General features: G+C 40.4%; 1 protein-coding gene across 1 annotated transcript in view; it reads right to left on the bottom strand.

Moving 5' to 3' along the window:
- The window catches only part of Atp13a3 (ATPase 13A3), an 82,246-nt gene extending 57,451 nt beyond the window's left edge, over nucleotides 1–24,795 (bottom strand). The window contains 4 exon segments of the mRNA XM_042055879.1: nucleotides 403–608; nucleotides 23,576–23,620; nucleotides 24,043–24,186; nucleotides 24,323–24,795. The gene's annotated coding sequence lies outside the window, so the exon portion shown is untranslated.
- Nucleotides 24,796–25,107: the final 312 nt, after the last annotated feature.

Here is a 25,107-nt window from a genome sequence, read left to right as displayed (position 1 = left end):
GCCTTCCCAGGCTCGCACTGTAGACCAGGCTGGCCTCAAACTCAAGAGATTTACCTGCTTCTGCCTCCTGAGTACTGGGATTAAAGGCATGCACCACCACCACCTGGCCAAACTTTAATTTCTTGGCAATAAAAATGGTGGTATTTTACAAATGTCTTTAATGATCTCTCCCTTATCCCTTTCTTACTAATCTGTCCATTAACTCATTTTCACCCCAGACAGCTTCATAGAGAGTAGAAAACAATCATAGAGGATTGCTCAGTGTACCTGGTATCAGACAAGGCTGGTACAGTATCATCCTAATAAAATTTTGGCTAGGAATTACTATTAAGTATGTAACACATTCGATAAGTATTTGTTAGGTACTTAAATCCCTTAAAACACAGACCAAGGGGTACACACCTGTAATCCCAGCACTCAGAATAACCGGAGTCTGAGGCTAGTCTGAGCTATTTAACCTTGATGAGATTCTTCCTCTCCCTACCTAACACACTCCCAAAACAGGCTGTGAGGTTGGTTTTCTTGCTGGTGCTTGTTGTTTTACTGTAATTCAATTCCGTTCCATGAAGTAGTTTAGCTCAAGGTGGATGAATAAGACTATCCTAAAGCTGGAGGATGAAAAAAAAGAACTTAGATTGTTATATATCAAAGCTGCAGCAGGTATGGATTAATGAAGCATACTGTTTTCAGGTCGTAAATAGTGGTGAGTCAAAAACTGGCATGTTATTGTGACTGCAGAACCTGCAAGTACTGTTTCTGAGGAGATGGAGAACCTGCCTAGGGTTCTTGGATAACTAAGTGTTCTCCCGCTGAGCCGTATCTGCATCCCCAGAAGACTTCCAGTGAGTTCAACCAACCAGGGAGCAAATATGAGAAGAGGAAGCACTTGTACTCGACATGTATACTTTTTTACTGTCGTGAATAGCAAAAGAATATACATGGGTTAAGTGCAAATAGTCTACCATATTGCATAAAAAATTAAATACCTCAGACTTCAGTACCTGGCAAATCCTGGCATCAGTCCTCCACAATACCAATGGCCAGTTACATATAAATTATCAGTTCTAAATCTCTTCTCTGGCTGGCCTGGAAATCACTATATAGGCCAGCCTGGCCTTGAATTAACTGAGATCTTCCTGAGTGCTGGAATTAAAGGCATCTGGCACCACTGGAACAGTTCTAACTTATAATACAGTATTAATACATAAACCCCTGCACACTAACAATAATTGTAAAATTATACAGAAGAGACTAAATCTAAAAAGTCTGAGTTACTGCTTTAAAACAAGGGTAGAGAGCTGGTGAGATGGCCTCACTACACAAACCCCATGACCTAAATTTGACACTGTGAATCCACAATGGAAAGATAAGAGAACTGTGGGAGTAGTGTGTACGCACACAGGCATGTAAACGAAACAAACAAAAACAAACAGGGTTTGTCTCTGCAGAACACAGTGGAACACTATTATCTCAATTTAGACTCCATATGTTCCCTAACCAGTATACATCAGATCTGGCACATAGCAGACAATCAAAAAACACTTGTTTGACCGTTACTGTTCGACAAATATATTTCTGTTAAGACAGCAATTTTTTTTACATGACAAAGAATTTTAGACTACTCTATATGTAGAAATGTTTGTCTATGGCCGTACTTCGGCACTAAAGCATACTTAACAGTCATCCCAATACCATAATAACAATCCATCAAATCAATGATTTGAAGCGGTAGTTATTCAAGGGCTAGCTATCTAGAAACAATTAAGTGAGCCCAACACTGTTCCCTGTGATAAAGATCAGTAGCCACTGCCTGAACTTGTAGTACAGTCCAGTCCTGCTTTTGTCTTCAAAGGTAAGTCAAAGAACCCCAACCCCGTCCCTGCCAGTCTCCACTAGAGAATACTGGACTAAGCTGGGGTTCATTAAGCTCAGCACCACTAAGGATGTATTGGGAATAATGTTTGATAACCAATTTTAGTTATTTCCCATTACCACATTTACACAGAAAGAAACTACTTCTAGTCTTTAAATTTAAATTTTTATTATTGTGCTTGTGCAAGTCCAAGTGGGTATTCCACAAAGTGTGTGGAGGTCAGAGGACAACAAAGTCAGTTCTCACCCTCTCTCGAGTGCCAGATACTGAACACAGGTGTCATCAGACTTGTGAGAGAAGCACTTTTACCCACTGAGCCATCTCACCAGCCCCTGCTTCCAGTTTTTATAATCTTCAGTTTCAAATAGTGATTTACCCCCTGTCTAAAACAGAAACAAAATGCATAATGATTTAAAGAATGAACATCAGGCAATGAAGGAAACTGGTAACTGAGCACTGTGACGCTAACACAGCATGTTCCACACTTGCTCCAGTTTACTGAACATAGATCAGGAAACTCAACTGGGTCCAGCAATCCCTAAGCTTCTAAGGCTGGGAGTAAAAAGAAACACATAAGTTATGTCACCAGAAGATCTGCACACAAAGAGCAACCCTGGGTATGGTTGGCCCACCTGTAAAGCTAGACGCTGGAAAGTGGAGGCTAGAGGATCAAAGTTCAAGGTCAGCCTCAGCTACTTGGAGTTCCAGGCCAGCGTGGGCTACAAGAGACCCAGGAGAGGGGAAAAAAACAGAGGGAAGGAAAGGATCTGAAAAAGGGTCCCTAGTCTTTTTCTTTTTTTACAGGATCTCACTATGTAGCCCAGCTGTCCTGGAGCCCACTATGTAGACTGTAGCGCCTGCACTATGGGATGGTGTGCGAGCCAGGAACTAGGCTGCAGACTTAAAAACACACGCACAGAGACACGAGGACACGGGTCATCCTTGAAACAAGAATGCCAACTTTATTGTGCTCCAGGGAAGCTTATATAGGGATCTTATATAGCCACACCCCAGCTCTTGGGATCTTTCAGCTGCAGGCCTCACCAGAACCCACTCCCCTGCCATCAAGGTCTCGTGCTCAGAGCAGCTGCAAGCACGGGTAAACAAGTTGTTTTCCTCAGTTCACTTCAGCAGGCAAAGGGTCTGTGTCAGGCAAAGAAAGTCAAGGGGCCAGGGGTCTGCAGCCCCCAACAGTGGACCAGGCTGACTGCCTGTGTGTTGGGATTAAAGTTAAAGGTGTTCATCACCACACCTAACAATCCCATCTCCTTCCTTCCTCCCTCCAACCCCCCACTCCACCAGCTGCCAAGATATGTAATCCAAGCTAGCTCAAACTTATGGCAATCTTTTTAGCTCAGCCTCAAAAGTACTGGAATTATAAGGAACAAACCAGTATGTTGAGGTGGAATTGCCATTAAAATTCAATGTCTTCACTGGGCCCACAAACTATTTAAATTTTTCCGCCAAATTTCTTAAACAAGTATTAACTATATTCCCAAGATCTTGAGCAGTAAAAAAGCGTATCAAGGAATATTCCAATTCTTCTTGACTTGCATGGTAATTTATTTTCCTAAACAATCACTGACCATGTTATATTGCAATACTTTATACAAAAATTACTTCTCTACATGTCAAATGCTTTAAGACATAATTAACGTCTTACCAATTTTACCAAAGTTAGCAAAATTGCAAAATTAATTTAAATATAAAACTGTTCTAAAATTCACCCATTATCACTAACTTCAAATATATCACACCTCCCAGGAAATTATCAAGAATTAACCCTTCATATACACTTGGAAAACTCATAATTCCAACTCTGCTTACATTTAGAACACGCATATTATAAATGTAAATGTTTATATAAATAAACCTTTCAATGACTCCATAAAGATAAAGAATATAAAAGTATCTTAAAATACAACACAACCAAGATGCATATTAAATACTTTTCTGACAGACACCCAAATAAGACATTTTCAGCATTAACAACAAGCTTCAAAACTACATTGAACAAAGCCTTGTTGGCTTGCTAGAGTGCATTTTTTTCAATTAAGTCAATTTCTTTATCACAGAAAATAAATCTTACCAATAACATTATACCATTATTCCTCTCAGATCCTGATACTTCAGCTTTCAAAAACTGGTTCTTCGTATAAAATAAAGCCATAAAAATCCATACAACACTAGAATTTTATGCCAAATATAGGTTCTGTCTTAAGATGATTAAGATATTAAAATCTAGGACTTTTAAATTCAGAAACTTTAAATGGGTTTTAGAACATATACCTTCTGTTCTTTGTCACTGGCAGAGCTCCTACTGAATAAATCCTATCCTGCTAGCACACACAAGTTCCGGTCACACTGCCTGCCTGAATCTTGATGTTATCTAAACAGCAAAGGGTTAGGCTATTGTCCTTAACCAAACCCTTCCTTGAATTTATAATGAAATGGATTTACTTCACGGGGTAGGGGGTGTTCTGCAGTGAAGAACAAAATGAAGCTATCAGAACTAAAACTCACCAAGTTTAATATAATGCTTATATCCCCCATTCCATAATTTCTAAGAACTGATTGTCTTTAGTCTGTTCTAAAATGGTCAGACCCTATTTCCTAAAACAAGACAAACTGGCGTCAACAGGCAGAGAATTCCCCAAACCTCTTAGACATCTTTGCTTTTTAAGAGAGTAATACTGTAACAATTCAGAGCCAAATGTGGTGTATACATCAGTAATCCCAGCAATCAGGAGACTGAGGCAGGGGAATAATAAGTTCAGGTCAGTCCAAAATAAAAGGAAATGAAACTTACTAAGCCTACCTAGAATTCTCGAAGAATTTTACAAGGTTCTTTAGAGTGATCATTAACTCAAGTAAAACATCAAGCATAGCAATTTTAAGTATTATATTTGTATTAAATATTATACTTCTTTTTTGAAAACACCCATGTGGCCCAGGTTGGTCCTGCATTCACTGTGTAGTTCTTTCTGCCCTCTACATACATGCTCTGGCATGTGTATGCTTGCATCCCCCTGTGACATACACAAATAAAATTTTTAAAATAAATATTTAACCCCCATTTTTTTTGAGATTAGGTCGCTCCATAAAGCCTAAACTGGTCCAAACCTTTTCCCTCAATTTATCACGTCCTGAGATTACAGGCATTTATCACTCCACCCAGCTAAAAACCAAAGGACACAAAGGATGCATCAAAGATCCTGAATTATAAATACCACAACTAGCATTCTCAACTTATTTGATTTTCAAATTTATAGCACCCACAACAAATCCACAACTCGAAAGTTCTATTTTGTGCAACTGAAGCAAAATATGCCCTGGTACATTTAAACTAACCCAGCCCATAGAACAATCTTAATCTTAGTATCTATACAAATACCTATGGGAAAAGAATAATAAAATCTTAATCTTCCAACCAGAGTAAGCAAACTATGACAAGTATGAGGACAGAAGTCAACTTCAAATCAGCTAACAATAAAAATGACATAATATAACTTAATGAATACATGGAAATTTTACAAGGATACCAGCTAAATTTTAACAAAGGTTCACTCAATACCCACTTTATCACTTCCATCTCAGACTTTCTCTTATAATACATGCTTTTGTTTCTGTGTTTAGGCTTAAGGAAGGCTATTGTGTCCAATATACACCAATCCAAGACTGTATTTACATTTGTCAAGTGAAGTCTTTGGGATTAATATGAAGAATGAGTACAGCCTTCACTATTTTTAATCACTTTTATTACACACACACACACACACACACAATCTTTTAAATGAGCATTTTTATTTAGAGGTATCCCGCATGCTTAAGACTGTCCTCATGAGACAAAATAGTTAATCTAAATAAAAGTTTGGATTTTGTTTATTTAGGTTTTTAAAACAGAGTCTCAGTAACACAGACTGGTCTTGAACTCCCTACACAACTGAGGGTGGCCTCCTGTCTGTACCTCCAGAGTACAAGGATTATAGGCATTGCCACAGCACCCAGTTTATTTTACATTTTAAAAAATGTCTAAGGTCTGAAGGGGAATGGGAGAAAGCAGGATGAGTGAGGGAGTGAGACAACAATTATACATATATGAAATCACCACATTGAAAACTATTATTTTGTATGCTAACCAAAAACTTAGTTTTAAAAATAAAACTGGGGATGGCGGTTCATGCCTGTAATGCTAGTGCTTGGGAGAGAGGTAAGAGGATCAACAGATTCAAGATATCTTCAGCTGCACAGGGCGTTTGAACTCGGCTTCAACTTCACGTGATTGGGACTAAAAAAATAAGTAGAAGTTTTCTTATCTGATTCAATTATTCAAGTCACTAGGGTCCTAGAAGTCTCATATTTCTTTCTCATGTGTGTGACAGTTCCAAATTTCACGTTCAAGGTTAAAAGTTATCAAAGTGTTAGTTATTATAACTACATAGCTCTCAAATTCCTACCCAACCATAATAAAAAATGCTACATCAGGAAAGAGTTTGAAACAGATTTATCCTGCAGACAGAATAGTTTAAAAAACTAGCAGAACATGCTGGGCATTGTACTCGGGAGGCAGAGGCAGGCGGATCTCTGAGTTCAAGGCCAGCCTGGGCCACAAGAGCTAGGTCCAGGACAGGCTCCAAAGCTGCAGAGAAATGTGTCTCGGAAAAAAAACAAAAAACAAAAAAAAAAACTAGCAGAATAAAACAGCCTAGAAAGAAAACTGCTTCTGACACCTAAGATAAAAGTCACTGTGCTAACCAACTGTGACCATCCTCTGTGCTAGGGTAAAAAGAATAAGGGAGTTTAGTTTTCCTTCTGGTAAAAATACCAAATAGTTGATAAACTTCCATTTCTACAATGCATGGCCAATATGAAACCTTCAAAACACTCTCTACCTGGATCTCACTTGTCTCTTTTCTGTCAGCATTTTCAAAGTTATTTTCACAGCACACTGTCTTTTACTTTTGTTTTACTTATTTTGTAGTGCAGGCTTGCCTACAACTCACAACCCAGGATCTCACCCAAGCTCAGCAGGTGTGCTAAGCTACAGTTAATTAAATTTATCTCTTTTCTGTTTTGGTTCAGCTGAGTAAAAGTATTAACAACCCATAATACAAATAAGATGAGCATCAAAAAATTATCGTTTGGTTTTTGTTGTTTTTCAAGACAAGATTTCTATGTCTAGCCCTGGCTGTTCTGGAACTCACTCTGTAGACCAGGTTGGCTTCAAACTCAAAAGATCTGCCTGCCAAGCATATGCCACTACTGCCTGACTGCAAAATCTTATTTCATTGAATTCATCTATAGAATAAAGAAAGCAAGTGCATCATCATACTAAGAATAGAATAAACTAGGTATAGTAGTATTCACCTTTAATCCCAGCACTCAGGAGGCAGAGGCTGAAAATACCTCTGTGAGTTCAAGGTCAACCTGCTCTACCAGAGGCATCTCTGTGGAAACCCTGTCATTGTTTTCGGTTTTTTTTTTTTTTTTTTTTTTTTTTTGGTCGAGATGGGGTTTTAGTCCTGGTTGTCCTGGAACTCACTTTGTAAACCAGGCTGGCCTCAAAATCACAGAAATCCATCTGTCTCTGTCTCCCAAGTGTTTGGATTAAAGGCATGCACCACCATGCCCGGCTCTGCTTATTTTTTTGTTTGTTTTGTTTTTGTTGTTCTGTTTTTTGGTTTTGAGAACCTGTATCTTAAAAAAGGGAAGAAAAAAAGCATAGGCGCTATGTAAAACTTGTTGTTGTATTCTTTCACCTGTAGGTGGCAATCTAATGTTGCTAAGGAAAAAGGAATAGATGAAGTTAACTAAAATATTCAGTGGTTAAAGATGAGCTATATTATGCACCAATTTGTTTTGTTAAAAACTCAAAATATCAGTATGAAAAGGGGTTGCTTTCTGAAACGCCACGTTCACGTGTCTCAAGAGAAAAAATAAGATAAATAACAAAAAACATAATGAGGCCTGGGCATGGTGACACAGGCCTTTAAAATTTCAGCATTCATAAACAGAGACAATCTGTGAGTTCAAGGCCAGCACGGTCCATAAAGTGGGTTTCCAGGCCAGTCAGGGCTCAATAGCGTGATCCTCTCAAAAACAAAAAACAGTCTCCCAGACACATTCACATTGCCCTCCCACCTCAGGACCTTTTTCCAGGTGGTAAGCAGTGGTGAGAAAGTCCACACCACCAACCTCAACTGCTCATTGATAGTTGGTGTGAGGCAATGGCTAAGAGCCCTTTGTGGACGAATTATTCAACGGTTATCAGCTGATTATGCTCATCACTTATCGCCCAACTTCACTGCCCAGGAAATATCCACTGCCTTGGCCTCCCACAACTGGGCCAGGAATGCAGCAGCAGCATCAGCACCCAGCTTAGACAAGCTTGCCCTGGGGACGGCACCAGCACTGATATTTCAGAAGAATCCTATGACCAATTGTTAGCTTGGAACTAAAGACAGTTGTCTAAGCTTAATCACTCAAAATGATACATGAAGGTCACAAAACAGACTAAAGGGGCTAGAATCCTGACGTTTAACAGTGTTTCTAGGGCAAGATAATTAATTAGGTAGGTGGTGAAGGGTCTGGACAAAATCTGAATTTTTCTTTCTCACCTTTCCTCACTACTTAACGATATTTGAATCTGACTTCATCTGTTACCCATGTACCTTTTAATTAAATTTTTACCACAGGAAGAAAGGGAGGGAGGAAGGAAGGAAAATTATGTGGTAACTTAGCCATTAAACAGGTGATAAAAGCAAGAAACAGGTATGGTGGACCCTAATACAGATACAAAGAAATTATTCTGAGGAGGGTAATAGGGAAGTAACATTAAACAAAGTATGACTCATGTTAAAATTCACTACTTTATAGGTCATCTTAAAAATTTAATTGCAACAATAACAACAACAAAGCGAAGCCCCTAGCAGTGGTGGGAGACATCTGCAATCTTAGCACTTGGCAAGTAAAACAGGAGGGTCTGGAATTTAAGGCCATCCTCAGCTACACATTGGCTTGAGACCAGCCTGATGAACTACAAAGAAAGGAGAGTAAGGCTGCACATGGAGAGAAACAGAGGGAGGGAGAGAGGGAAAGAGGGAGGGGGGGGGGAGGGAGGGAGAGAGAGAGGGGCTGTGCATGGGCACATGGCTTTAATCCCAGAACTAGGAGTCAGAGGCAGGCAGCTCTCTGGCCAGTCTGGGCTACATGGAGAGAAACCATGTTTTGAAAACCCAGAAAGAGTAGATTTGGGGTTAGAAGTGGTGGTGCATTGGGGATGCATACTTGTAATACCAGCACTCGGGTGGCTAAGGCAGGTAGACTATAAATTAAAGCCATCCTGGGCTACTTAAGACCTTTCCTGCCTGTAGTGAGGAGCTGTCCCGCCTGGCTCCTAGCCGCCTGGCTAGCTTATGCCCCGAAATAACAACACACAAACTGTATTCATTTAAACACTGCCTAGCCCATTAGTTTCAGCCTCTTACTAGCTAATTCTCACATATCTTGCTTTAACCCATATCTAATAATCTATATAGCACCACGGGGTGGTGGCTTACCCGGAAGATTCTAGCATACGTCCATCTTGGGCTGGAGCTTCATCGCATCTGGCTCAGAGAGGAGAGGCAGGGCGATTCTCCAGCATCCTGTTCTGTCTACTCCACCCACCTATGTTCTAACCTATCAGGCCAAGCAGTTTCTTTATTAATTAACCAATGAAATCATCAGATAGATAGAAGACACACCTACATCACCTGCCTCTTAAAAGAGATCAATAAAAAGATCATCTATCTTTAGTATACACAAAGCCTTGGTTTGATCTCTAACAAGAGAAAGAGAGGAAAAAGAATTTACAGTTTTTATAAAAACAACTTACAGCATCTTTAAGTTTTAAATTTATATATACCTTAATTATATACCAAAATTATATATACCTTAATCTAACAATTCTAATTAAAATCCATGTAATGAGTTACCCAGACTAAGTATATATAAGTATATATGCATAAAACATATTCCTACTGTACATTTTTGTACCAAGGGAAAACAAAAACCTAAGCCCCTTAGAATTTAAATCAATGTCCACCAACAGAATATGGATAAGCTTATAAAATTAAGGCAAATGAATTACTTTATGTGGAGACCAAGATAGCTCTATACAAGAAAAAAGAAACATGACTAATACAGGAGTTTTGTATCAAAAACTTACATGTATGTATTTAAAAACGAGCTATAAGGCAGGAATCACTAGTGGTGCAAGGCTTTTATCCCAGAACTCTGGAGGCAGAGGCAGGCTGATCTCTGTGAGTTTGAGGTCAGCCTGAGCTATACAATTCCAGCCTAGCCAAGGTTTCATAGTAAAACCCTGTCTCAAAGACGGAGAGAGTGGGAAGAGGGGGAGGAACTGTAGACATACACCAAAGTGTTAACGATAACTCAAAAAGTATAAGTATTATAGAACAGAGATCACAAGTATCCTTCAAGTTCCTCTGCATAACTGAATGTAAAATTTTTGTTCATTTTCCCCTTTTTAAGGATGACAGTGGGACTTGAATAAAAAAAAGTTATTTTAAAACAACCAAAAGTAAAACAGCATAATAGAGATATTAAATACAATAAGGGTTACAAAAAAAAAAGAGTTCCAGTAATAGTTTATCTTTGTTAGCAAGGCAAACTGCCAAATGAGTCTAATTACCCCAACCTAAAATCTATAATTTCAGACTTAAGGTTAAGGGTTTCTTCAAATAATATAATATATAATATATAATATATAAATGCAAATTGGTGTCAGCTTAAAACTAAAGTACTATTAACTAAAACCACTAATAACTCGGTTGACATTAAAATCAATGATTTAAAAATGATAGTTGAAATCTAAATACTCATTAATTCTAAGACTACTATTTTTCACATTTTACCACAGTTAAAACTGGAGTGCTTTTTAAATGTTATTGTTGCTGTCAGCAAGTCAGCAGATGATGATGCATGGGTCACTGCATAGAATGCTCAGAGTTAGTATCTCTGTTCTTATTTCTCAAAGTGTGATATATGTGTACACTATTAGTAGTAAGTACATGCTTAAAGTTACTAATGTATTTTAAATGACTTCACTACCGTTGGAATGTCAAACAAAAAGTAATAGCAAGTACAGAAAGGACTCAAAATACAGCAGCAGAGTCAACAGGAAAAGCCAGGATGAAAGAGGGAAATTGAGAATACTGGCAGGAAAAAGAAAAAAACAAGACAAGAAAATTTCCAGAGAATTGATTAGATTCTTAAATCTTTAATGTGTTTAGGAGATAGAAACCCCAGAAATATCTTCTAAGACAAGGTCTCATACATCACAGACTGGCCTTCAACTTGTAGGTGCAACCTAGAATTCATGAGACTTTGAATGTCCTGCCTCCACCTTCTGGGTGCTGAACTTACAGGCCTGAGCCACAATGCCTGGCCTATGTAGTGGATTGGGGGAATGTTTAAAATCCTAGGCTTCTTGCATGTTAGGCAAGCACTCGACCACCCCAAGCTTCCCTTCTCGTTTTAGTGTTGTCTTTTTCTTTTCTAACGGAAAGCTTAATGTTTACTTTTAGTAACTCGGCATGGTTTACTTCAGGATTACTGCAGAGCTTTCAAAAAACCAAAATTCATTTCATTCATGATCTTTACTACAGTATGATTCATATTTCACGCTTTCAGGCTTGACGATTTGAAGATTCAAACACAAAGGAGCAGAAAATCAGTAGGAAATTATTCTTTACAAAGACAGAACCCTGCATATTTGCAATTGTAGCTAACAAGCACTTGGAGCCCCATGTCTGTTAGGAGAGAGCTGTGTGTTGAGATAAGGTATGATTATAATGGACAGGCTGGCCTCTAAATCTTCCTGAGTCAGACTCCTAGGTAGCTGGATTAAATACACATATACCTGTCTTATGTGAACTTCAGAAATTACATGAATGTCTTTCTGTTTTATTCTTTTTCTCAATTCAAATCATGCTATGTTGATTCACTGCACTACAAAAGACCTCAACTATATCCTAAGAAAAATTTTAAAATATACTCAGATAGCAAAGGCAGAAAAAAAAATCACTGATTCAAGGCCAGCATAGGCTACCTTGCAAGACCATGCCTGTGGGAAGAAAGGACTATGGGCTGTGGTGGTACTTCATTTAATCCCAGCACTCAGGAAGCAGAAGCAGTCAGATCCATGAGCAGGAAGCCAGCCACGTCTATCCATTGAGCTTCAGCCAGTGAAGGTTACAGAGTACAGCAAACAAAATAATAACATGTGTACAGGTATACTTAGTCTAGAAACCACCTTTGTCAGCATCTACTCAATTTACTGATATTGCCAGGGCCTCACCCACACTAGGCAAGCACTCTACCACTGGATACTCAAGCACAATCCCAGGCCTAAAGAGTATCTTTTTAAAGACAAGAATGACATTGACAGTACTATCTTTCACAGGGTTATTTTCCAAAAACCATTAAATCAATTGTTGCTACAAATAAAGCTGATCCCTTTATTCATGAGGAAAACAGTGACCCAGCTTCCAAGATGGTCCACAAATGCCCTTTCTACCTCCCACAATTCTGCTTATCTGCAGTTTACCTTATACTAACCTAAAAAAGGGGGCAAGTAGCCAGTTTACCAAGCTACCACTTCCTATGATCATTTAACTGTTAATATCCGCTGGCCTGTTTCAGTAACACTGTCATCAGGGACAAAGTATGGCACCTACTGGAATGTCTGAAGCAACAACTGCCCATCAGTTTTTCAGCACTGATCTCTCATTTCCAGACTCACAGATTCAACCTCTGCATGCTTGTTTACAGACAGCTAAAATTCAACCTTTCTTCAAAATATACTGCCCCTCAAATTTATCAGTTCATTCTCCACCTTAATGAGTATGATTTGTCTAAAACAAGTGACCCTAGACTTCACTATTTAACACCTTTATCAAACTGGTCATCATTTCTATTCTCCCCATGCCACTTCACCAGTCCCATCTCACTGACATTGTCTCAATTAAGGTCATTTTCCTAGTCTTCCTCAGTCACATCTATATGCAAACTATAACCTCTACTCTCCCTATATAAGTCTCAACAGCTTGCCACTGTCTTCAATCATTTCCCAAACTTTAAGAGTGTCTCCAGAGCATTTCAAAAGATTCCCTGCTCATATAAATAAATGGTGACTTGAAACACTGCTCTCTAGCTAGCATCTGAAGTCTCACAATGCAAAATATGAATTTCTCTACCAACATGGAAGTGGGATCCAAAGTAAAAACTAATTACAAGACTTGTAAGAGCCTTTAGAATCTGTCAGTTACCAAATACTATCAATCACACTTACAAACTTTACATCCCTTTCACAGAGAGCACAATTTGCAGCTCTTCAAATAGTGCTGCCACTTCCTGACTCCATTCTTCTATATACAAATACTCTTTCTGCCAAGAATGTCTTTCCAAACCTAGCCTGGCTGAGGCACTGCTATTAATCCTTCAAGCCAACTCAAGCCTTAACTAAACTTTGACTGTTCTTTCAATCTTCTAACAGAGGACTCCTCTCACTTTTTCCCATTACTCCAATTGTCAGAGCAGTTACCAAACACAAACTTAGCTTTAAAAGCATTAAGCTGAGACTCAAGTCAGCACCTGGTAATGTAATTGAATGAATGAAACAAGGTAAGACCAGATGTAGAGCCATTCTTTTTTTTCTGGGCAAAAATCATACAATAAATTTTGGGTTTGGGCATGTTCCCACATCTCAACCCTATGCCCCTTCCCAACTAACTTAGACAGATCCCTTCCTAACCTGTAACCCTCCCTTTACAACTTCATCACAACATTATGCCCATAAAATTAATTCCTCTTTCCTCAAGAGCAGTTCTCTAATGCTACAACCATTTAATACGGTTCCTCATGCTGTGGGGACTCCCAACCACAAAAATTACTTTACTGCTACTTCATATTTTGCTACTGTTACAAACTGAAATACAAATATCTGATGAGGGATAACTGATAGGCAACCCCAAAGGAGTTGCGATCCACAGGTTGAGAACCACTGCTCGAGTTATTCTGCTCCGAAGTATACAGAAGTGATAGCTAGGAATTGAAGAGGGTTCAGTGGGTAAAGTGCTTGGTAAGCCCTGCGTGAGGATTAGAACCAATGCAAAAAAACAGGACCTGGACCCGGCCTGAAGACAGGCAGATCTGTGAGGTTCACTGACCAGCTAGTCTCAGGATAGTGAGCGAGACAGTCTCAAAAAGAAGGAAGGAAGGAAGGAAGGAAGGAAGGAAGGAAGAAAGGAAGGAAGGAAGGGAGAGATGGAGAGATATTTAAGAACCCTGGCTGAGGGTGATGGCGCCAGCACATGCCTGTAGTCACAGCCCTAGGGAGGCAGAGGCAGGCCGATAAGGCCAGCCTGGTCTACAAAGTGAATTACAGGACAGAAAGGGCTGCTACAAAGAAAAACCCGTCTCAAAAAACAAACACAAAAGACGTAAGTTCTGCTTCACAGACCCCATAAAAAAGCCAAACATGGAAAGGCTAGTCAATCAGTGAGCTTCAGGTTCAGTGAGAAAGACCCTACCTCAAAAATTAAGGTGAAGAAGCCACAAGACACCCAATGTCACACCCCACCCCCAACTCCACCCACAAACACCAAGACAAATGGCCACTGAGAAATATTTGAGATTATCTTTTGGCCTCCACACAAATGCACACAATACCTGCATACATGTGTACCTATATGCACACAGGTATGTGTAGGTACACACATACACACAAAATATGAAGTGTCTCCTAATAGTCTCAACTTTTAGTTAACCTTTTAATTATGTTTCATTCTTTGGTTTAACCCTAGGAAAATGACAGATTTTCATAAATACCTAGAAAAGGTGATAAACCTAATATGAATCTCTAAATAACAAAATTAAGAATAGATGTGAGGTTTGGTAGTATTCCAGTGTAATCCGAACACTATAAAGGCTAAGGCAGAAAGGTGGAAAGCTCATGACCAGCATTAGCTAAGCTATACAGAAGACCCTGTTTCAAATAAACAAACAACAATAACTAGAGAAAATGTAAAGAGTGGATGTTTCAGTTCTGTCATACAGAAAGGCTAACCCAAACAATACCTGAAAGAGTCTAATGTAGCCAGGAACAGACAGACACTGGTAACAGAAACAGTAAAAAGGGAGAACAGATGATAAAACAAACCAGTGGCAACTGGGAAATGGTGGCACACACCTTTAATCCCACCACTAAGGGGGACAGGGAGGGGGAGAGAGGTGGATCTCCGAGTTTTGAGGCCAGCCTGGTCTACAGAGCAAATTCCAGGACATTCAAGGCTACACAAAAGAAACCCATCTCAAAGAAACAAAACAACAAAAAGAAACAGCCGCACAAAGAGACAGGTAAAATACACTATATAAAACACACCAAGAGCTGGATAGATGGCTCCGAAGTTAAGAGCACTAACTTCTAGAAGACCTGGGTTCGATTCCCAGGCACCATATGGCAGGTCGCAACTAACTGTAACTAGTCCCAGAGGTTCTGACCTCAAAGGGTACCAGGTATGCACAAGGTGCACATATATACGTGCAGGCAAAATACCCATACACATAAAATTTTTAAATGGTGAGAAAAAGTCATAAAACATAACAGAGACACCTGAGATTTCCAACATGAACTTCTCAGATGTTGCTAAAGATGAAAGAAATGTTTTCCTCTATGAAAAGCCAAATATCCTCAAGTACCTTCCAAATAGACACACTAGTTGTTTAGAACATGCTGAGTATTACTGAACAAGTAAATACTAGCTTGTTATATTTACTGGAACTCTCTTAAACTCTCTAAGGTAAACTTTGCTTGGCAAAGTAAAAAGGTTAAATGATTTATATATCCCAGATATAGGGCCAGTAAGCATGTGGCTCAGATGTCACAAGTTCGTCAGGCAATAGTGGTGCATGTCTTTAACCCCAGCACTCAAGAGGCAGAGGCAGAGGCAGAAGGATCTCTCTGAGTTCGAGGCCAGCCTGGTCTATAGAGTGAATTCCAGGACAGCCAGGACTACACAGAGAAATCCTGTCTCAAAAAATTAAATAAATAATAAGTAAAATAATCACACACACACACACACACCAAAAAAAAAAAATCCCAATAAACTCTCTCTTACAGAGTATATGACTGTTAAATCTTACCCACAATAATAGGTTTCTGTGGTTATTTTGAGATGGTCTTGCTAGCTATCTATATCTATCTCTATCTCTATATATATAGATATATATAGATAGATAGATAGAGAGAGAGAGAGAGAGAGAGAGATAGATATAAGTCCTGTATGTTTTCTTATATTCACAATGGAGGTCAGGATGATTTCAAATTGCCTATCAACCCTCCCACCTTAGCATTCTGAGTGCTGAGATTACAAAGGAGCACATTACAACCACTCACTTGTTAAAGGACCCTCAACGAGGCAGAGTGGTACATTCCTAGAATTCAAAAACTTGGAAAGTGGAGGATAAAGGCAGAAGAATCAAAAGTTTAAGACCAGGCTGAGCTACATGAGACCAGTCTCAAAACAGAGATTCCAACTTAAGTAAGGTAACCTGTCAGAGGGAAAACTGGCTACTTAAATTCAAAAACAGTACATCAATTTCCAATTTTCAAGCTGGCACTTTTTTGGGAGGAGAGGGGGTCAGTTCTGGGGATTGAACTCAGGATTTTGTACACCCAAGTCAAGTGGCCATTTCCAGCTCCAAGGCAGTTTTCAAGGATTTTCCCCCCTGGGTAATTTTCCCCTACAGACGCCTTCCTTCAGTGTGAACTTGAGGTCCAAAAAGCAGGACATAAGACATAATTTGATTCTAACTCAAATACAGATTAACCAGAAAGAACTAGGAGCTAAATGCAGTGGCAAAGGTTTATACTCTCATCTACTAGAGAGGCTAAGGCTAGAGACTAAAGTTCAGGCTTGCCTGACTACAGAGTGCAAGACCATCCTAGCCACTGTAGGAAATGTAAGAAGACTTTTTCCTTAAAAAAAAAAAAAAAAAATTAAGGGCTTAGATCATAGCTCGGTGGTAGAATGTTTGCTTAACATGCAGGAAGCCCTATGCTCAATCCCCAGTACTGTGAAGGAAAAGATTAAGAATCAAAACACTTGTCTTTTGTAGCAAAATAAAAGTATTTTTAATATTTCACAAATGGGAAAAAAACAAAGAATCAAGGATACTGTCAAAAAAACCTCAGACACACATGTGAAAAACATTCCAAGACTCATTTAAAAACCAATTAAAACTAGTATTAATAAATGTGACAAGCAATCAAAGGCAACTCTCCAAAGTTGGTTCTCTATGCATCAAAAATCTTAGGCTCTGGGAGGCAGCAGGAGGTGTATCTCTGAGTTCGAGGCCAACCTGGTCCACAGAGTGAGTTTCAGGACAGTCAGGGCTACACAGAGAAACCCTGTCTCTAAAAACAAAAAACATAAAAAAAGAACTTGGTTCTCCATAGAGCAGTGATTCTCAACCTTCCTAATGCCACAACCCTTTAAAATACAGTTCATTTTGTGGAGACCCCCCAACAATAAAATTATTTTCACTGCTACTTCATAACTATAATTTTGCTAGTTATGAATCATGAATATCTGATATGCAGAATGTGATATGCAACCCCCCAACAAGGGTCACAGAGCACACTGAATTCTGAGATGTGCTGTTATGTCAGGATCACAACCTCTGCCACAAGAAGTCAAGTTTAACCATCCATACACATGAAATAAGCCAACTGAAACAGTCAAATTAGTAGTGAAAACAGAAGGAGGTTTGGTCAATGTGCTTCTGGTGTAAGGAGGGCCAAAGTGATGCAGCAACCCCTGGTCAAGTCCATCTTCTGGGTCTTAACCATGAGAAGGCAGCTACTAGAGTTCCATATTTCTACTAAGCAGTCCAGGTCAAGGTGTGGTTCCTGTAAGGTAGTATGTCAAGTTGTAAATTTCTTTCCAGGGGAAGTTTTGTGCCCATCCATTGATCACCCTTCCCTACACACAGGGTCTTATGCTTTAGGCTTCCTCTTCCTGGGGGAGCTCTAATTTCCTAATGCCCACTGTTTCAGTAGTCCAATCTTCACCTTTGCCAGGCTGGTTACAGTATCACTACTAGAATATAAAAACAGATCATGACCCTGATCAAGACAGACTGAAATCAACCCTTTATTAATATGATGTCATTTACCTCCCCAGACACCAGCTTCTGTTCTAAGAGGCAGTCTAAATAGTCTGTTACCTCTCCGCATTATATTTTCTGCTCTTGAACCTTTATTTTAATGTCCAATGCTTTTGTGAAGAAAACAAATAATAAGAGTAAATTCAGTCTACTAAGGCACAACTTGTTCTTTCTAAATCTTTCCTTCCTAACTATTCTATGTCATATAATTGCTCATTCCAAAGTAAGACTTTCAGAAAAGAATGAAAGTTCTGATTAACAGATTAACTTCATACCCTAAAACCTATCTATCAAGCAGTTTTACCGCCTCAAATTCTACCAAAGGTCCCAATATGACCCATGGATGCCAAGCGATCTGGTGTTAGAATGTTCTGGAGAACTTTGCAACAATTCCCATTCTCAGATAATTTTAGTTTCAGGTATGTGCATTTTTGGATAGCTTTCTTCTTCACTCCTATTTTCAAGACTAATTATTAAAAATAAAGTTTAAACTATCAGAGTAGGGATCATGCTTTTGTCAATTCACGATATTTTATCCTTTTTGTTATTTTATTTTTGTTGTTACCGTGAGTCAAGGTCTTGTTAGGTAGTAGCCCAGGCTAGCCTTGAATTTATGGTGAGCCTTATGTCAGCCTCTTGAGGTTATAAGCCAGCATTACCATACCCAACTTGTTTTGAGCCAAAGTACCACTAGGCTTCACTTCAGGCTGGTTCTACTAGCCTCAAATATCCTCAGCCTTAGCCTCCCCAGTCATAAACTACACACTCACAGCACCATGCCTAGCCATATACATTACTTCTATTTTTAATATCAGTAATGCCAAATTTGTAACTAACACCGTACATCAGATTATCATTAACCTCAGGATATTCTACCTTTTAAATACCTACTTTCCTCAAGATTAAGTTATGGCTCAGCAGTTAAGATCACATGTCTGTACCAGAGTACCCAAGTCTGATTTCAAACACCCCACATCAGGCTGCTCACAACAGCCTGTAACCCCATCTCCAAGGGATCTAACACCTCTGGCCTCTATAGGCACCTGAACTCCTATACACAGACACAATTTTTAAAAAATAAGAGGGGGGGGGGGCCTGGAGATATAGCTCAGCAGATAAAAGCACTTTTTCCAGGTAGACATGGTGGCACACACCTTTAATTCCAGCACTCAAAGGAAGGCAAAAGCAGGAAGATCTCTGTAAATTCAATGCCATCCTGTTCTACATAGCAAGCTCCAGGACAGTCAGGACTACAGAGACCCGGTCTCAACCCTTACCCCTACCCCCCCCCCCAAAATTTGTTGCTCTTGCAGAACTTGGGTTCAGTTCTCAGCACCCACATGGTAGTTCCTAACCATTCATAGGCCCAGTTCCAGGAGTCTTCCAGCCTCTTAGGCACAAGGCATACACGTGGTACACAAACATAAATGCAGGCAAAACATTCATAAAATAAAAGCACTTTTATATTTTGTAAAAAGTAAATAATTATTTTTTTCTTTCTGGTTTTTCGAGACAGGGTTTCTCAGTAGCTATGGAGCCAGTTCTGGAACTTGTTCTGTAAACTAAGCTGACCTTGAACTCAGAGATCTGCCTGCCTCTGCCTCTGCTGGGATTAAAGGCGTGCGCCACGTCCAGCAAATCAATAAAATTTTTAAAAGATTAAATAACCCTAGAATACTCAATATTTCTACCTGAATTCTGAACATCTCTCTCAAAGTAAGAGAATTCAAGTAAGATTCCTTGCTTATGTATTATTATCTGGATAAGTTTAGGTGGCTAATCAGAACATGGCTTTGATTATTACATAGTTACTCTCTGTATATAGGCCAGTTAGCTTCAATTAACAGAAAGTTACAAAAAAACTCCCGCAGCCCACCTCGTAGATCAAGATTTAGCTAGATCAGATATAGCATACAGTAGTTCCCTTAAACCAACTGGGCAGTACAAGACCTCCCAGAGCACACATGGAACCAGACTTTGATGTTTTCTCCTATACACATGTCTATGAATTTATAAATTAAGCACAGTAAGATTATCAATAATAACAGGGCAACATAACATACTGTAATGAAAGCTATTTGAATGTTATCTTTCCAATTGTTTTTCCCTCTTAAAATTATCTTTAACTTAAGGAAGCAATTTCTAGTTTTTCTTTGGATAATCTGAATTGCTAGCTAAATAAATAGGGATACTTACAACTAAAATATCACAACAGTCTATTTATTGGTTACAATTTGGCTAATAAGCAACTGGTAGGCACAGACAGCAAGTATACTGGACCAGCAGCTGATTCATGTCTAGGCCAGAACAATGGAACAGTACAAAATTTCATCATTATTCAAAATAATACAAAACTTAAATGTCTAAAACAGTGGCTCTAAACCTTCCTAATGCTGTGACTTTTTAACCATATGGTTGGGTGACCCCAACCATAAAAATTATTTTTGTTGCTACTTCATCACTGTAATTTTGCTAGCTATAGATCGTAGTAGTATTTTTGGAGATAGGTTTGCCAAAAGGGTTGCAACCCACATGTTGAGAACCACTAGTGTAGAAGGTTTCTTTCTGGAATTTTCCATCTAGTATTTTCAAACCACAGGTGAATGATGTTAACTGAAACTACAGAAGGTTAAACTATTGGTGGGTGCTGTGTAGAAAGAATACTAAATAGAATACATGTCATCACTAGAATTCTAGGGTACATCAAGTGTATCAACAGTTAGACAGTAAATTAACCACTTCTAGTGTACCTCAACAAAAGTGTTCTTGTCAATAAATGCTAAGCTGTTAACTCGTGTTCAACGTGTGGTCTAGCCACATACAAGGTATAGGCCACCAAGTATACTTCCAAACCATCTGGTTTACAGGCCTGAGGTAACAGGTCTATAATCCCAGCTACTTAGAAATCCTCGACAGAAGTTCAAGTGAAGGCAAGTTCAAAGCCAATCTGGGCAAGTAAGTTGAAACCTTACAGCAAAAGGGGCTGGAGATGTAGCTCTGAATAGTGTTTGCCTACCATCTGTGAAGCCCTGAATTCAAATTCAAGTACAGCGAAACAGAACCCATTGTACGTAAGACCATAGAGCCAGGAAGTGGAGTTGCATGCCATTAATCCCAGCACTCGAGAGGGAGAGGCAGGTTGATAACTGAGTTCAAGCAACCTGGTCTACAGAGCTAGTTTCAGGAGAGCCAGGGCTTCAGAGAAATCCTGTCTTGAAAAAGAAATAAAATAAAAACATCAAGATTACTTTGAAATTCTCTTGTCTTCCAATATTTTGGTTACCTTTCAGATTTTATTTCACTATCACCCAACACTGGGGAAAAATACAGATGAAGACAAAATTCTCCGGTGTGCTCTCCTGCCATGCTTTGACCACTGACTGGGTTCCATGAGTACAGTAATACGATCCCAGCACCTTGCTAAGATTATTATTTATTTCAGGAATGAAGCATGTTCTTCAGTGGTTTCAAAACCATCATGATATAAAAACACAATGCACAAAATGGGAAGAAGAAAGGAACTCTGAGTGTCAAGAGAGCTAAGTGGTCCTTTCTTTACATTGGCTGTTAACCCTCAAGTCTCTTTGAAATGTTATCATTCTTTGTAAGTTCGAATTAAAGGAGGAAAAAGAGCAGTTGAGCAATTTACTTTGAAGACAGTCACAATCTAAGTTTAACACTACTTTCTGCAACACAAAAGTTATTTCTAGGTTTATCAAAGTGTATGACTAAGAACATATTACAAAACTTCAGTTTCCTCATCTAGAAAATGAAGTTCAATAATTACCAAGTATTTATTTTAGAGTCTAGCATACTATTGGCATTGGCAAAGTTTAAAAAAAAAAAAAAATCAGTCAGGTCTGATTCCCAAATTTCATGCAAATTATTACAATTTTCTATAGTTATCAACAGTTTTATGTAGATCAGGCTAGCCCTAAACAGTCTGTGGCTGAGGATTACAAGCATTTCACATTACACCAAGGGCCTCATGGAGAATAGTTAGCTTACTTTACCAACTGAACTATATCCAGAACCAAACACTTATCCACTGAAGAATCAATATTTGAAAAATATACGTTTTGGGCTGCTGAGGTGACTCAGCAGTTAAGAGAGCCGACTGCTCTTCCAAAGGACCCGGGATCAATTCTCAGCACCCACATAGCAGTTCACAATTGTCTGTATCTCTAGTTCTAGGGAATCCAATATCCTCACACAGACATACAAGCAGGCAAAACAACAAGGCACATAAATTTAAAAATTTGGAAAACAGTCATTACCTAATAAACTCTTTTAATGCTAAAATCAGGTAACAACCAAGTACCACAGACATTGAGTTTTGTTCTAATAACTATGAAACTAGTCTCATGCCAATATAGAAAATTTCAAGCTAGTTCTAAATTAAAACTTCAATTTGTTACTGGTTGACCTGGACAAAGAAATCAATCATTCTACAACACCAATTTGAAGTTTATCAACTTTGTTTTCAAAATATGCTGTTATTCAATGTTTTCATCCATTTTAACTGTACTACTTAAATGAAGCAATTAAAATAATACTTTTCCTGCCCAATTTCATTTTCCAAATACAAGCGCTGATGTTCTGACAAAGTTTAAGAATCTCAACTACTTTATCTTCAACTTTATCTAATGATGAATGATGGGGGGAGGGGTGAACAGATGTTAATACCAGAGAAGAAGCAAACTTTACCCTCTAGGTTAAACTCTAAGGAAAGATCATGGACCTGGGTGTACATAGCCAAACCTTACTTTAAAAATTTTTTTCATTTTCTACAAAAATCATTATTAGATTTACTATTTCAAAAAAAACTTTCAAAAAACTGATGAACTTTTGAAGTTATTGCTAAACCCAGATGGGCTGTCCACACAATCTATTTTGGCAACCACAGCCTATTCAGCAAAGTAATAATTCTCAAAAAGAATGCTACGCATAGTCCAGAAAGATAAAATTCATTAATATGGTATTTTAGCAAGGAGGTTCTAATCAAAGGTACACTTTTAATGATGTACTGGCCCTTCAAAACTAAAGTCACACTGGAATTAGAGCTCAGCAGTAAGAGTGATAACTGCTCTTACAGAGAACCCGGAGTGTGGGCAGGAGGCTCACACCACCTGTAACTCCAGTTCCAAAGAGTCTGACCTCCAAGGGCACCCACACATGTTAAATACATACTAATAGACACACATACAGAAATAAAAATACTTTAAAATGATAATAAACTTTCATGCTAGCCACAAACCCTCTAGAAGAATGTTTATCTTGAAAAGTCCCCACTTCCTGTCCTGTAGATCAAAAATCACGATTAACATACTCAAATATGTTCCATTCAGTTCAGAATCGTGTAAGTTTATGGCTCCATTCCCATTTACTTTGCACTAATATAAACCACTAAATATAGTTCTAAATCTCAAACATTAATGATTAGTAGCTAATTATATAAGTGACTCATACCTCTTATGTCCAGACACCCAAGATCCTAGGACACTTCTGTCAGTCCTAAGGGAAAAGGAAACAATAAACACCTGTCACAAAAGCTTTCCAAATTGGGAAGCCCCGAACAGTTACTGTCAATCCCCAGTGCTATTCCTTCCCTCCCTCCCAACTCCACACCCCCCACCACAAAAGACAACGTTCAGCCCACAGCCCGTCTACGTGAAGGGCAGACCACAAACTACTAGCGGAAAGGGCTCCGAGTCTTTCTAGCGCTCACGGTATGGCCTGGCTCTTTACAATCTCGAGCGCTGACACCTCATTACGTCCGAAGTCACTTTTCCTTTCTGGGCCTTGGTTAGCTATAAAGTGTGCCGATACCCATAGGAATCTACTACTACTCCGTGGCCGGGGCCGAACTTGGACTCGTCGGCACCAGCACGAACCCGTCAGGGGCCCTGCCCACCCTCTTCATCGGGACACATCACCTTCTAGACTTTCTCGAGCGGCTGACCCGTCAAGCCCGGGCCGCACGCAGCGGATGCAACTCCAGGCCTCCACAGCCAGCCAGCCACACGTGGTCCCAGACGGTGCCGGGTCCCGTCGCCCTCTCCCCGTCACACACACCTTCCCTGAGAGGTGATGTCCAAGTCAGGGCGTGGAAGCAGCCAACTGGTACCCGCCACCCGGGGCGACGCAGCTCGCCTTCTCCAGCCTCCCCCATCACCTTGGCCGCCCATTCCACACCCCGCTCGCCCAACCACTCACCAGCCGCGCCGCCGGGCTGACTCCTCGGCGGCCTCCCGGCCCGGGCAGCCAAAAGGCCGCAGGGGGCCGGGCGGCCGCTTTCGCCGCCGCCGCCTCTCTTCAGCCCAGCCCCATCGCCCTCGGCCAGCGCCGGCGGCCACGGGTCGCTTGGGCTCGAGGCGCCGCCGCCGCGCGTCGCGGCTCGGATTGTGGAGACGGAGTCTCCGCGGCGGGGCTCCGGGCCGCACCGGGCGCAGGGGCGTTCGCGCTCCGCTCGTCGGCGCCTGCGGCGGCGGCGTGCAGCCGGGCAGGGCGAGAACGAACAAGGGAGCGTGGCGCGGAAGACCGGCAGGGGAAGAGAGGGGGACGGCCTGCGCGGAGAAGAGGCCTCCCGCCGTCGGCGACGAAGCGGACCCCCTCCCCGCGGCCACGGCGCCCGGTCACGCTGCGGGGAGGGCCAGCGGGCACACGGGGAGCACCCCGCGAGCTCAGGACTCCCGCGCCGGATGTGAGGTCACGTGATTGCCTCATCCCAGCGCCGAGCGCGGAGGGGCCGTCAGGGGGCGGGGCGACTCTCCGGCCCCGCCCACCTCGCGATCGGGCCCCCAGCCTGCCTAAACTAGAGTAGCTAGCGGGAGGCACTCGGGAAGAGCGCTTTGCGGGGATGCTGTTCAGGGCTGGTTCTGCGAGAGTCTATGAACTGTATGTGGCTTGCCAGGCACAGAGGAGGTCATAGTCCAAACCCCTATTTTAGGAACAAAGAAACTGAGACCCAGAGTGCTGACTTGCCTAAGGTGACGGCAGTG

This window comes from Arvicola amphibius, chromosome 10, assembly GCF_903992535.2.
Source record: "Arvicola amphibius chromosome 10, mArvAmp1.2, whole genome shotgun sequence".
NCBI lineage: Eukaryota > Metazoa > Chordata > Mammalia > Rodentia > Cricetidae > Arvicola > Arvicola amphibius.
The sequence above is the reverse complement of the archived record's forward strand: the minus strand, read 5'-3'. Positions and strand labels throughout refer to the sequence as shown.